Here is a 12737-nt window from a genome sequence, read left to right as displayed (position 1 = left end):
CCCTGATGTAGGGCTCGATCCCAGGACGCTGAGACCATGACCTGAGCCAAAGGCAGAGGCTTTAACCCACTGACCCACTCAGGCACCCCAACTATTCACTTTTTAAAACACAACCTATGACAGTAATTTATAACTAGCATATCTTTTTAACTTTTTAAAAAATTTTATTATTATTTTATTTATTTGTTTTTTAGATTTTATTTTAAACTCAATTAACATATAGTGTATTATAAGTTTCAGGGGTAGAATGTAATGATTCATCAGTTGCATGTAACACCCAGTGCTTATTACATCCAGTGCTCTCTTTACTGCCCATCACCGGGTTCCCCCATCCCCTGGCCCACCTCCCCTCCAGTAACCCTCAGTTTTATAACTGGCATATCTTAGTGTAATTTATAATATATTAGTTCTCACATTAAATATTATGACTGTTTCAAAGTCACTCAAGCTAAATTTTTAATGGATGAGAGAAAATAGGAAATAGATGGTTTAATTTTTTTTTTCCATACCCCGAGGACTTTGGGTGTGTACACCCCACTTTGGAGACCGCTGATTTAGGTCATTCAGGTTAAAAAAAAAAAAAAAAAGACAAAGAAACTTGCTATTGAAGAAAGAGAATCTATAGAGGAAGAGTTCAAGGTTTGGGAGGGTGGGGAAGACTTTGGGACACTTACGCACTGCGGACATCTAGGTTAATCAGGATTAACCCATAATGCCTCCCTCCCGTTTTACTTCTCTTTTATGTCTGAGTCTGTTTAGACAAGGAACAGCACAAGTCCTCTAGAATATTCAGTGGTAAAAAATAAGGCTTGAAGAGATTGGTCAGGGATAGATAGATAAGTCAGGACTTCTTCAGAGGGACAGAAATGCAACTAAAATGAAATTTCACAGAAGTCAATTTATTAACTTAGATAAAAAAGTGTAAGTGGGATCTCCCGGGATGACCAGGACCTTCGGCACAGCTGGATTCAGAAGCTCAGATGAAATCATCACATTGCTGTTGGTACAGTTCTTCCTAACAGCCAGTGACGAGCCCTCGCACGTGGCAGGGAACATGCGTGCCCACAGTCCTGGCGTCCTGTCTCCCCTGGTTTGTAGCTCCGACAGGAAGGGGGCATTTTGCTGAATGTCCTATTTTCACCCCGGGAAGATGGGCTCATGTGTACCACGACTCCTTCGCTGGGCCACTGTGATGGACAGCCTGCCGTTAGCCCACGGAAAGAGGGCAAGAAAGTTCTTCCAAGCTGAGAGGAGACATTCACAACATTGAGGAGGGGCCTGAGTCTGACCCTCTCCAGACAGTATATTTTTAACGCTGTGGGAGCTTGCCTATATAGGATTCTAGAGGTATTTACAAAGATATTAAAAAAACAAAAACAAAAACAAACAGGCGCACCTGGGTGGCTCAGTGGGTTAAGGCTCTGCCTTCGGCTCAGGTCATGATCCCAGAGTCCTGGGATCGGGCCCCGCATCGGGCTCTCTGCTCTGCGGGGAGCCTGCTTCTGTCCGCCCCCAGCCCACTTGTGATCTCTGTCTGTCAAATAAATAAACAAAATCTTTTTAAAAAACAACAACACCAAACAGAATTGTTTCTCTATTAATTAGTTAATTAATTAATTTTTGCTCTCAGCTCAAGCAAGGAGTTTATAGCACTTAGAAATGCCTTGCTAGAAAACAGACAACTGGTACTCCTTACTTGTCAAAGCACAGCTTTTTGGGTAGAGGTATTTGTAGAAGGAGCAGATCAGTTTCTGATTTTTGTCCACCCAGAGGCAGGCAGGCTCTTTGGACCAATTATTTCCAGACCTTGAGATAAATCACCTCCTGTGCCATCAGTACTCGAAGGATTAGCAGCGTCACAGATTTATGTGTGGATTAATTGGGGAGTGTACGTTAGATTGCTGTGTTTAGAACCATGGTTGTCCTGCCAGTCATTTTCATTAGTGCTTCATTCAAAATTCTTTAGCCTTATATAATACTGACGTTGCAGGGAAATCCGAATGAGCCTTTCCTTTTTTTTATTTATTTGTGGCTTGGCCTCACGCTCGCCACCCCCCTCACCCCACCCTGCAGAGTTTAATAGCTCAAGCTAGGGGTACACAGAGCATCTAAAAACGCAGGGGCTTGGGGCAGTGCAAAGATTGCTTCGTGTGCTTCCGCTGATGAGTGCCCGAAATGTACATGACCTTGTACTGAGAGAGACAAGATGAGGTACAAGAAATACACGGCTCTTTTGGAAGCCGCGGTTGGGATCACCCCACTGAACAAGAGGGAGCTTCTTCCCGAGAGCAGAAGACATGCGAACCTCTGGCAGTGCCCCGGGTAAGCAGAGGAGGGCAGGAGATGCTGCGCGTGTGCTGGGGTGGGGGTGGGGGGTTTCGGCAGAGGGAAGGGTCATCCTTGTCCTAAGGGTAGTAGATGGTGAGTTCTTCACTGAGAACTTGTTTCTTCCTGGCACGTAGGGCCTCGCCAGACTGAATGAAAATACTTAATAAAATTCATGGTAATAATAACTAAGAAAAACCCTAGTCTAGGCGTGCCTGGGTGGCTCAGTGGGTTAAAGCCTCTGCCTTCGGCTCAGGTCATGATCTCAGGGTCCTGGGATTGAGCCCCGCACCGGGTTCTCTGCTCAGCAGGGAGCCTGCTTCCCCCCTCTCTCTCTGCCGGCCTCTCTGCCTACTTGTGAGCTCTCTCTGTCAAATAAATAAATAAAATCTTTTAAAAAAGAAAGAAAGAAAAACCCTAGTCTAGCAGCCAAGAAGATGAGGTAATGGGTGTTTTTAGACTCAGATATTTTAATTTTCTGATTTTGACTTTGTTTTTTTACATAGTCTATACACATAGCAGTTCTTAAAGATGAAGTAAATATGCCTTGTTTTTTCCTACAATGCAAGTGTTTTTCTGACTAAAGTGTACATGTGGAATGTTTTAGGTAAATACTTTTTACTTTACATCTCTTTCTAATGTCCCACTGGTTTACCATGGTGAAGAAGAGTTTAGATGTTTTTTTCTGAATGGTTAGAGGCCTCAATCCCTGCTTTCTTGTCTAAAGTCCCTTCTTTTGCATCTTTTACACACTGAAGAGAAGTTTAATTTAAGGTATCTATATGGCAGATAGTATTTTTAGGGACTAAATTGAATTTTTATTTTTAAAATGTTTTTAAAGATTTATTTATTTGAGAGAGAGCACATGTGAGCGTTGGGGGTAGGGGTGGGAGCAGAGGGAGAGAGAGAATCTCAAGCAGACTTCCTACGGAGAAGGAACCGGACATGGGGCTAGATCCCATGACCCTGAGATCATGACCTGAGTCAAAAGGAAGAATTGGACGCTTGACCTACTGAGCCACCCAGGCGCCCCTGAATTGAATTTTTAAACTGAAGGAACCACACATTGGCACTCACTCAGGGATCAACTTGAGGCATCTGTGTAGCTAATATTTCTTTTTAAGATTATTTATTTATTTACTTGTCAGAAAGAGAGAGAGAGAGAGAGAGAGAGAGCAGCATAAGTGGGGGGGGCAGCAGGCAGAGGGAGAAGCAGACTCCCCGCTGAGCAAAGAGCCCCATGTGGGACTCGATCCCAGGACCCTGGGATCATGATCTGAACCGAAGGGAGACACTGAACCAACTGAGCCACCCAGGCACCCCAGATATTTCTCTTTAAAAAGTAGAAGGTCACTAGCTTATTTTATTTAAAGATTTATTTATTTATTTTAGAGAGAGAGAGAGAGCGTGCATGCATGAACTAGAGGGGTAGAAGGAGAAGGAGAGAATCCCAATTAGTCTCCATGCCTAGCTAGGAGCTCGACTTGGGGCTCTATCTCAGGACACTGAGATCCTGACCTGAGCTGTAATCAACATTCGGATGCTTAACTGACCGAGCCACCCAGCTGCCCCCAGTCACTAGCTTATTTTTAACATATAAACAATATACATCCATTCGACAAGATTTAGAAAGTGCAAGAAAATAAAGGGGAAAATCATTCGTAATCCCATCTTTCTAAGAGAGTTCGTATAATCATTTACAACAGAACTTTTCAACGGAGGGAGAGGGTGGGGTTTGCCCCCCAGGGGACATGGGGCAACGTCTGTGCAGGATTTTGGCTGCTACAACCTGGGGAGTTGCTACTGCTTTCTAGCAGGTGGAAGTCAGGGATGCTGTCCAACATCCTAAAGTGGGTAGGACAGTCCCCCCTTCCCTGCAAGAAAGCCCAAAATGTCAATAGTGCTGCCGTTCAGACATTTGATAGCGGCAGATTTTCTTCCTATCTCTAAAAGGTACTTTTTATTATTAGCAATACATGAGCTATTTCTTTTTTTTTTTTTTTAAAGATTTATTTATTTATTTGACAGAGAGAGATTACAAGTAGGCAGAGAGGCAGGCAGAGAGAGAGAGAGGAGGAAGCAGGCTCCCTGCTGAGCAGAGAGCCCGATGCGGGACTCGATCCCAGGACCCTGAGATCATGACCTGAGCCGAAGGCAGAGGCTTAACCCACTGAGCCACCCAGGCGCCCGACATGAGCTATTTCTTGAAGAAATTTTAGGGATCCTTTAGAACGGAATCCTGAGGCTTCATCCTCGTCACTAAGGAAAGGAAGTGTATATAGGCACCAAGAGGGCGAGGGGTATGTAGTGACCTGGGGAGAGTCCAAGTGGGCTAATGTTTAGTGAGGGCCATGGGAGACGTGTCGTAATGGCCAAATTGTGATCCTTTAGTTTTAATTTTTTTAACATTAAAAAAAATTTTAATTCAATTAATTAACATTTAATGTATTACTGGTTTCCGAGGTACAGGTCCATGCTTCTTCAATCTTATATAATGGCTATTGCTCATTATGTAACATCAAATTGTGATTCTTTTTTTTTGTTTTTCTAAGATTATTTGTTTATTTATTTGACAGAGAGAGAGATCACAAGTAGGCAGAGAGGCAGGCAGAGAGAGAGGGGAAAGCAGGCTCCCTGCTGAGCAGAGAGTCCGATGTAGGGCTCGATCCCAAGATCCTGCCATCATGACCTGAGCCGAAGGCAGAGGCTTAACCCACTGAGCCACCCAGGTGCCCCTAAATTGTGATATTTTTAAGTTGCTCCTGGAGATGGAGCATACTGTAGCCTGGACTTCTGTCCCAGAGTGACAGAAGTGTAGAGCTGGGAGGGCCTTTTGTCGGGGGCAGCAGACAGGTTTCCTGTGGCATGGCAAAGCCAGTCGGTGTGTGGGCTGCTGGGAGCATCAAGTAGGGAGGACCCCCGGGTCAAGTCTGGGCTTAGCAGAAAAGAAATACTGTGAGTGAGGAGGGACATACTAATACGGAAAATGGGAGATTGTAACACGAGGTCTGTGTCTTCATCACTCTCTGATTCTGATTTGGTCTTTGATTTTTACAAGTGTGAAACCGAGACTCATTTGAGTCACCACGATCGAGGGCTTGGCCCTCAGACAGCAACTGAATGTTCTTGGTTTCTGGCTCGGGATCAGTCCTTAAAGGATTCTCCCAAAACAGATCCACATGATTCAGATGTGTAAATGGATTGCCACATTATTCATTTCTTTTTGGAGATCAGCTTTTCCAGCCATTGGAATGAGTAAGCACCCTAAGTAAAACCGTCTCCGCTTCTTGTTTCCCCAAGTCCAGCCAAACAGAAGTCAAACCATTCACTCCAAAGTGATTCTTACTAAAGGAAGCTGAATGTTGTCTCTCTCCCGCATTCTCTCTCTCTCTTTTTAAGAGAGCATTCCCTGAGGCCTGATGAAATAGCACTATGTCACAGGACGACGAGCTCTGTAATACTTTGAGTTCTTTAAATACACAGGGACTAAACATTGTTTTGCTGGTTCTCATTCTTTGGTTTACTGACTCCCTTTTCACCTAACACAGTCTTCCTTTGAACATGGGAATATCCTTCACTAAGCTTTTAGTAAAATCTCCTTTCTGGGTAACCTAGCAGGGGTTATCGCCTACTGATTAATTTCACTAATCAGTTCCAAATCTTTCAGGGTCACTTCTTTGTCTTATTTCTCACATTTTATTTTTTTAAAAGATTTTATTTATTTATGTCACAGACAGATAACAAGTAGGTAGAGAGGCAGGCAGAGAGAGAAGGGGAAGCAGCCTCCCTGCTCAGCACAGAGCCTGATGCGGGGCTCAATCCCAGTACCCTGGGATCATGACCTGAGCCGAAGGCAGAGGCTTTAACCCACTGAGCCACCCAGGTGCCCCTATTTCTCACATTTTAATGTACATACGAATCACTGTTAAGATGTAGGTTATAGTTCTGTGATTATGGTGGGGCCTGGGAGTCTGCATTTTAATAAGCGTCCAGGTTCTGCTGTCAACCCAGTGATGACCAGTGCATGGTCTGGGTGATGCTGATGGCTCAGCCCGTGACCCACACTTTGAGGAGTAAGCCTCTTAAGAAATGCTTCCTATGAGAGGACACCTGCTTTTCTCTTGACCTCAAACTTTTTTTTTAAAGTTTATTTATTCAAGTAATCTCTACACCCCACGTGGGGCTCGAACCTAAAACACTGAGACCCAAGAGTCGCACCATCCTCTGCCTGAGCCCGTCAGGCGGCCTGACTTTTTAAACTTCTCTGATCTTCCTGAGGGCTTGCCGTCCCAATACTGGCCCCCTCGCTGCTGGCCTTAGAGATGACAGTGGTAAGAAGGCCGGTGGCTGGCCCCACTGCTGTGGAGGGAAATCTGCCACGAGCCTTCTGACCCGGGATCCCGATGGGGCTGGTTGACTAAGTACTGAGGCTGATATTTTTTCCAGGAATTTAGGTCCTTTCATTCTTTTAAAGAAATATTGCAGTTGCTGCAACGTGTAATACTGTGTAGTATTCAAGAGCAGCTGCTTTTGCATTTTAAAACATAATTGGAAGTCAGGTCATGATTCACTTTTCAAAACCTCAAGGAATTCATTGGCCGCCAACGCCCTCCTCCTTTGAGTACTTGGTCTTGCAGTCTGCAGACCGCGCTGTGCTTGGGCTTCTCCTCTGTAAACTCTAGTCACGTGACAGGCCCCACCCACCAGCTACCCACTGTGGGCTGCATGTTGCAAGTTCACGGTGGCACAGTTTGCATGGCTTCTGCAGGTGCATGTTTACCCCAGTACCTGGCACCTGGGGGTGCTCTGCAAAGATTTGCCCGTGCTTAACTTGGTGTCAGTAGAGCCACAGATAAAGAAAAAAAAATGTTTAAAAAAATTGACATTCCCAAACACAAAAATACTGACCCACTTGTGGATTTTGCTTTTAAAATTTTGTCCAGTTTCTCATGTTACCTGACATTAATTTCACATATCTGTCAATACTCTTGAAAACTAAGAATATAATTTAGTTCTTTCTCAAGCTATTTCTAAGTTTTAAAGTAGCCCTGGTCAATATTGGTGTATTTTAGAAATGGTTAGGGTTAGGGTTAGGGTTAGATCTCAAAAATTTGGGAATCTTATCAAAGAAAGTTAAAAGCAAGATGTTTTGAACATGCAGGAAACGGATTTAATTAAAAAACAATCTGATTCTATACAAGAAACAAGCACTTTTTGGAGCTGATACCTGTAGAAGAATTTCATATTAAAGCCAAAAGCGTAACCAAGCCCATCTTGATTTGCTGGCCATTTATTTATCTTTGGAAGTAATAACAGAAACCATGCATGGGCCGGGCTCTAATCCTGTTGCTCGCTTTGTGGGATGTCCAGATGGGCTTGCTTTAGCCACTGCCTACATTTCCTGCTGATCCTTGGAGGAGAAGGGAAATGTGTCCCTTGCCTGTATAAATAAAATCGACACTATCCTTTATTGCTATTTCATTGTGTGGGGACTGTTTTGCATAGATAACCACAATCTCACTTTGTCTGCAAACAGAAGAGTATGTGCAGAACTGGTGAGAAGCCACATTCTTCCTCCCACTGGACACGACTGCCCTGTGTGAAGCTGCGGGGGCCCAGACCTCGCCCGGGAGTGAGCTTGCCTCCTTGTGCGCTTTAAAAGGCATACGCAGGATTAATAAAAATGTGCAGAAGGGATGTTCGTTGGATTTCCTTGAAATTAGGGGTAAAACAAACAAACAAACAAAAAACTGCCACCTTTCAAAGTGTGGGCAATCCGCAAATGTAAAAGTAGAGACGAGCCAGTATTATAAATGCTGTGAAAAATGAATTCCCTTTTAGTTTCAAATGTTTTTCCTATTGTATAGTTTAAAAATAAAAAGAAATTATTTATTTATTTGACAGAGAGAGACAGCGAGAGAGGGAAGGCAAGCAGGGAGCGTGGGAGAGGGAGAAGCAGGCTTCCCGCTGAGCAAGGAGCCCGACGTGGGGCTCGATCCCATCATGACCTAGCTGAAGGCAGACGTCCAACTGACTGAGCCACCCAGGTGCCCCTATTATATACTTTTTAAAAAAGATTTATCTACTTATTTGAGAGAGTGAGCCAGTGAGCAGGTGCCCCTGCATGAGGTGGGGAGGGGCAGAGGGAGGGGAGAGAGAGACTCTCCAGCAGACTCCAAGTGGAGTGCAAAGCCCGACGTGGGGCTCCATCCCAGGACCCTGAGATCACGACCTGAGCCAAAATCAAGAGTCGGAGGCTTAACTGACTGAGCCACCCAGGCGCCCCAAAGTTTCTTTCTTGAAGTACTGAGAATGCTCCAAAATGGATCTTGGAGACAGTTGCACCAATACCGTAACTGTAACTGTGTTCGAAGCCATGTTGTAAGTGGCTGAATGGCGGTGTGTGAAGTTCAGTGCCTTTTCCCAGATCTTACCGCGCTGGGAGGGACCATGTTGGGTTTGTAACCACACTGTCTTTTTCAGGGTGCGGAGTACAGCATTATTATCATCTCCCTGTGAGTGGGATTGGCGCCCCAGCGGTGCCACCTGGCACAAGTTCTGTACGAAGCCCAGACGAGGGCCGGCGGACAGCGTGCTTTACCAGGTGCCTGCTTTTTTGGTTGCTGGCTTTCCTCCGTCTAAAGTTTGATGTAAATTATTTTACACCCTAGAAGTAGTCAAGGCCACCATTTTCAATGTTGCTGATAGAGAAATTGTTCAATATCAGAGAAAGTTGAATTGTCATGTCGTATTTACCCAGGAGCAGAAACGTCATACCTGCATTTATGGTCTGAATTGATAGGTAAACTCTTGCCACAGTTGGGTGAGAGCTAAATAAAGTCCTTCCTGGCTAGAGCATACAAATCCAACTCTCGTGGTTCAGAATAAATGCCTGACAAGTTATTTTGGTGTCTGGGGTTATAGGTCTTTCTGGTAAGTCATGTTTTTTCTGTTATCTTTGAGGTAGCAGAATTATGTAACAACGGTAGGCACTTTGCTGAAAATATTAAAGACATGGGTTGCCCTGGCTTCTAACGATTTAATTATGTACAAGCTTTTAGTAAAAGAATGAAGAGCGAGTATTATCTATTTACTGATTCAATTTTAAGTAGGAATTAAATGAGATTTACAAAGCATTACATTTTATTTTGACAGATGCTGGGTTGTATTTTTTCTTAGTTACACTTTAACCCCTGATTATAGGCCAGTCCGTGGTCCACAGAATGGGGTTGGAATTTTTTTCATGGGCTTGTTTCATAATTCCTGTCTGTTTAAGCTTAAAACCCCTGCCTGGGTGGCCCCTAGCTATGTGTCAGAGCTTGAGTTTAACCGAGTGTGAACGGCACACGCCAGGGTAGCAGATAGCAAATCTCAGTGTGCCTGCGAGTGCCTTAACGTTTCTGAGTGCAGATCCATTATCTGTGAAAGATGAGCATCAATATGATGGTAAAGGAGCTAACGTACGGCAGGAGCGAGGCACACACCAGGGTCTTTCTCGGAGTCTACATGTCCAAATGGGGACAACTTGCATGGGGAAGCCCTTGGTTTTCACTGAACTGACAGGGCTTGGGGTGGGTTTTGTTTGCTGAGATGTTCACTGCGGAGCTCTTAAAGTTTCCAAACGTAAGAAAACAGATTCTCTCTTTTTTTTTTAAGATTTTATTATTTATTTGACAGACAGAGGTCACAAGTAGACAGAGAGGCAGGCAGAAAGAGAGAGGAAGGGAAGCTGGCTTCGCTGCGGAGCAGAGAGGGGCTCGATCCCGGGACTCTGGGATCATGACCTGAGCTGAAGGCAGAGGCTTTAACCCACTGAGCCACCCAGGCGCCCCAAGAAAACAGATTCTTATGAAGACTCCTGCAGTTTTCCTGAAACTAGACTTCTGGGTCGTATCTATTGATTTAGTCGAATGAGTTGGAGGAGCAGGGTAGGGCGTGGCAAAGGTGGATGGTGCTGGCACTGAGTGTAGGAGGGCAGGTTCTCTGTGACTCCAGCAAGCCCCTCCTAATACACGCTTCCCTGGTTCTGATGCCCTGTACTAGTGACCACAGGTCCTTTGACGTCATTTTGTTTGCACAAGTCGGAGTCTTGCTCCAAAGCTCTTTCCTGTGTAAAAACTTAAGCTTGGCTCCAAAGCTCTTTCTTGTGTAAAAACTTAAGCTTGGCTTTCTGGGATGACTTAGCCTCAGGTGAGCTTGGGTGGCAAGGATTTTTCCAAGAGCATCTCACATTACCTTAGTTTCCGATCCAGCAAACCTCCCCCCCCCCCCCACTTCCTTCCTTCCTTAGAGCAGGGGAGGGAGAGCCTGTGGGCTGGGCTGGGCCAGAGGGAGAGAGGGAGTCGTAAGCTCTCTCTCCCATAAGGCTCCATGCCCGGTGCGGAGCCTAGCATGGGGTGCACTTTCACAACTCTGAGATCATGACGTGAGCCAAAACCAAGAGCTGGACGCTTAACCAACAGAGCCATGCAGATGTCCTGAGTATGCATTTCTGACAAGTTCCCGGCCAGGCCATACTGGGTTTCTCTGCCTGATCTAGTTCTACCTTCCAGTTCCTGAAGTATTTTGCTTCTTGTTCTAAGTCTTGGGAAAGTATCTCTCCTTGTCACATTTGTTATGCTGAGCTAAAGCCATCAGAAGAGACGAATTAAAGTTTAACATACTATAAAGACTCTTTCAAAGCGTGTGACAGAGTTAATTGTTTTAATTAATTAGATGTAAGATCTGAAGTTGACTTTTTGAATATCAGTAATTATATTTCAAATATCAGTATCAAATAGTAAGAATAATTATGATCACATAATTATGTATATTATGAAAATCAATACTTTAAAAAAATATCAATATAATTATGATTAAGTTGGGGGTGATTATGTCCAGGGTGGTTTGTCTAATCTAACTATACAATCAGATTACCTCCAAACAAACCAAAATTTGGCTGCACTGACAACTGCTATCACCAACCACTCTGTTGATAAAACCATGACAAAGTACCAAAAACTAGGGCTCAAGGATGACACCCCTTCCAAGCAGAAGTTAGTTGCAAATTCTTTTTCTCAGTCTTAACAGGCTAATAGGAAGGAATCATAAAATGAGCTGCGTCTAGGTTCCCCCACACGACTACAGCACCGGGGGCCAAAATCAGGCAGGACGCACGGCGGCATGGTTGCCGATTACAAGTAAGACAGAACTCCTAGCTGGGGAAGAGCCCTTACCCAAGTAAATTTCCTCAGGCCATGCACTGACTAGCCCATAGGGTACTTGCCACCGTGACTGGACCCCTCCGTGGCTGGAAGAGGTAGAGGAGAAAGTGTTATACAGAAGGGCAGGTGGCGGTGAGGAAAAGTGATAATAAGTACAGAGAATCCTTCTAAGAAATCTGGCTGTGAAAAGTAAGAGATAGATAGGGCTCTGGGCTGGAAAACGCCCAGTCATCTTCTAATCCCCAGGTTCTGGATTCCTTTAAACATGCAGGAGTATGATTAAATTTCGGCTTCGGGATTACTCATCCGTGTGCTGTACTTAACAATGTCCAGACATCTCACATTTCCAGAGATAGGCCAGATGGCCACCACTTCGTCTTGTTGATTTCACGAGTAAACCACGTGCTCTAATTTTTGTTTGGAAAACATGTCAGACTATAGCTAAAGCATTCAAAAGTAAGAATAAACCCTCCTTATTTTTATTTTTCTTTCACTGAAGTGGTATACCAATTTCCCATGATGAAAGCTTGCTCCAGTTGCTAAAATAACAAAGTCTTTATAGATAAGTATTTGGAGCAGGACTCTTTCCTTTTAAATACTTCGGAAAATATGGAATTACTGTCTGGATTCTGACAAAACTCTTTGTCTGAATCTTTATTGATAAACAGTTAAGGTGTTTCAATCCCTGAATGCTGAAATAATTCCAAGTGATTCTACTCACAGTGCAAGTTTAAGGGTTAACACATTGTTTGCAAATGTTTCGGCTGTTTGAGCAGGACATTAAGAATAGGATAGCGGGGGTGCCTGGGTGGCTCAGTGGGTTAAGCCACTGTCTTCGGCTCAGGTCATGATCTCAGGGTCCTGGGATCGAGTCCCGCATCGGGCTCTCTGTTCGGCAGGGAGCCTGCTTCCCTCTCTCTCTCTCTCTCTGACTGCCTCTCCGTCTACTTGTGATCTCTCTCTATCAAATAAATAAATAAAATCTTAAAAAAAAAAAAAAAAGAATAGGATAGCGGGGGCGCCTGGGGGGCTCAGTGGGTTGAGCGTCTGCCTGCGGCTTAGGTCATGATCTAAGGGTCCTGGGATCCAGCCCTATATCTCCCTGCTTCAGGCCTGCTTCTCCCTCTCCCTCTCCTTGCCACTACCCCTGCTTGTGCTCTCTCTCTGTCTGTCAAATAAAAAAAAAAAAAAAAATCTTAAAAAAAAAAT

At 44.4% G+C, this 12737-nt stretch overlaps 1 protein-coding gene and 1 long non-coding RNA gene across 4 annotated transcripts in view; one reads left to right on the top strand and one right to left on the bottom strand.

The window, feature by feature from the left end:
* Positions 1-12737, bottom strand: part of LOC131812394 (uncharacterized) — a 279095-nt gene that overhangs the window by 172026 nt on the left and 94332 nt on the right. The gene's annotated exons all lie outside the window — the stretch shown is intronic.
* The window catches only part of TJP2 (tight junction protein 2), a 122414-nt gene that overhangs the window by 17787 nt on the left and 91890 nt on the right, over positions 1-12737 (top strand). For 2 of the 3 annotated variants that reach the window (XM_059141846.1, XM_059141841.1), the window contains one exon: positions 8809-8929. The exons of the other annotated variant lie outside the window; for it this stretch is intronic. The gene's annotated coding sequence lies outside the window, so the exon portion shown is untranslated. Of the gene's footprint in view, positions 1-8808; positions 8930-12737 lie in introns of those variants that run through there. 3 annotated transcript variants of the gene reach the window in all.

Source organism: Mustela lutreola, chromosome 12 (assembly GCF_030435805.1).
Source record: "Mustela lutreola isolate mMusLut2 chromosome 12, mMusLut2.pri, whole genome shotgun sequence".
Classification (NCBI taxonomy): domain Eukaryota; kingdom Metazoa; phylum Chordata; class Mammalia; order Carnivora; family Mustelidae; genus Mustela; species Mustela lutreola.
This window is presented reverse-complemented; position numbering and strand designations above follow the sequence as displayed.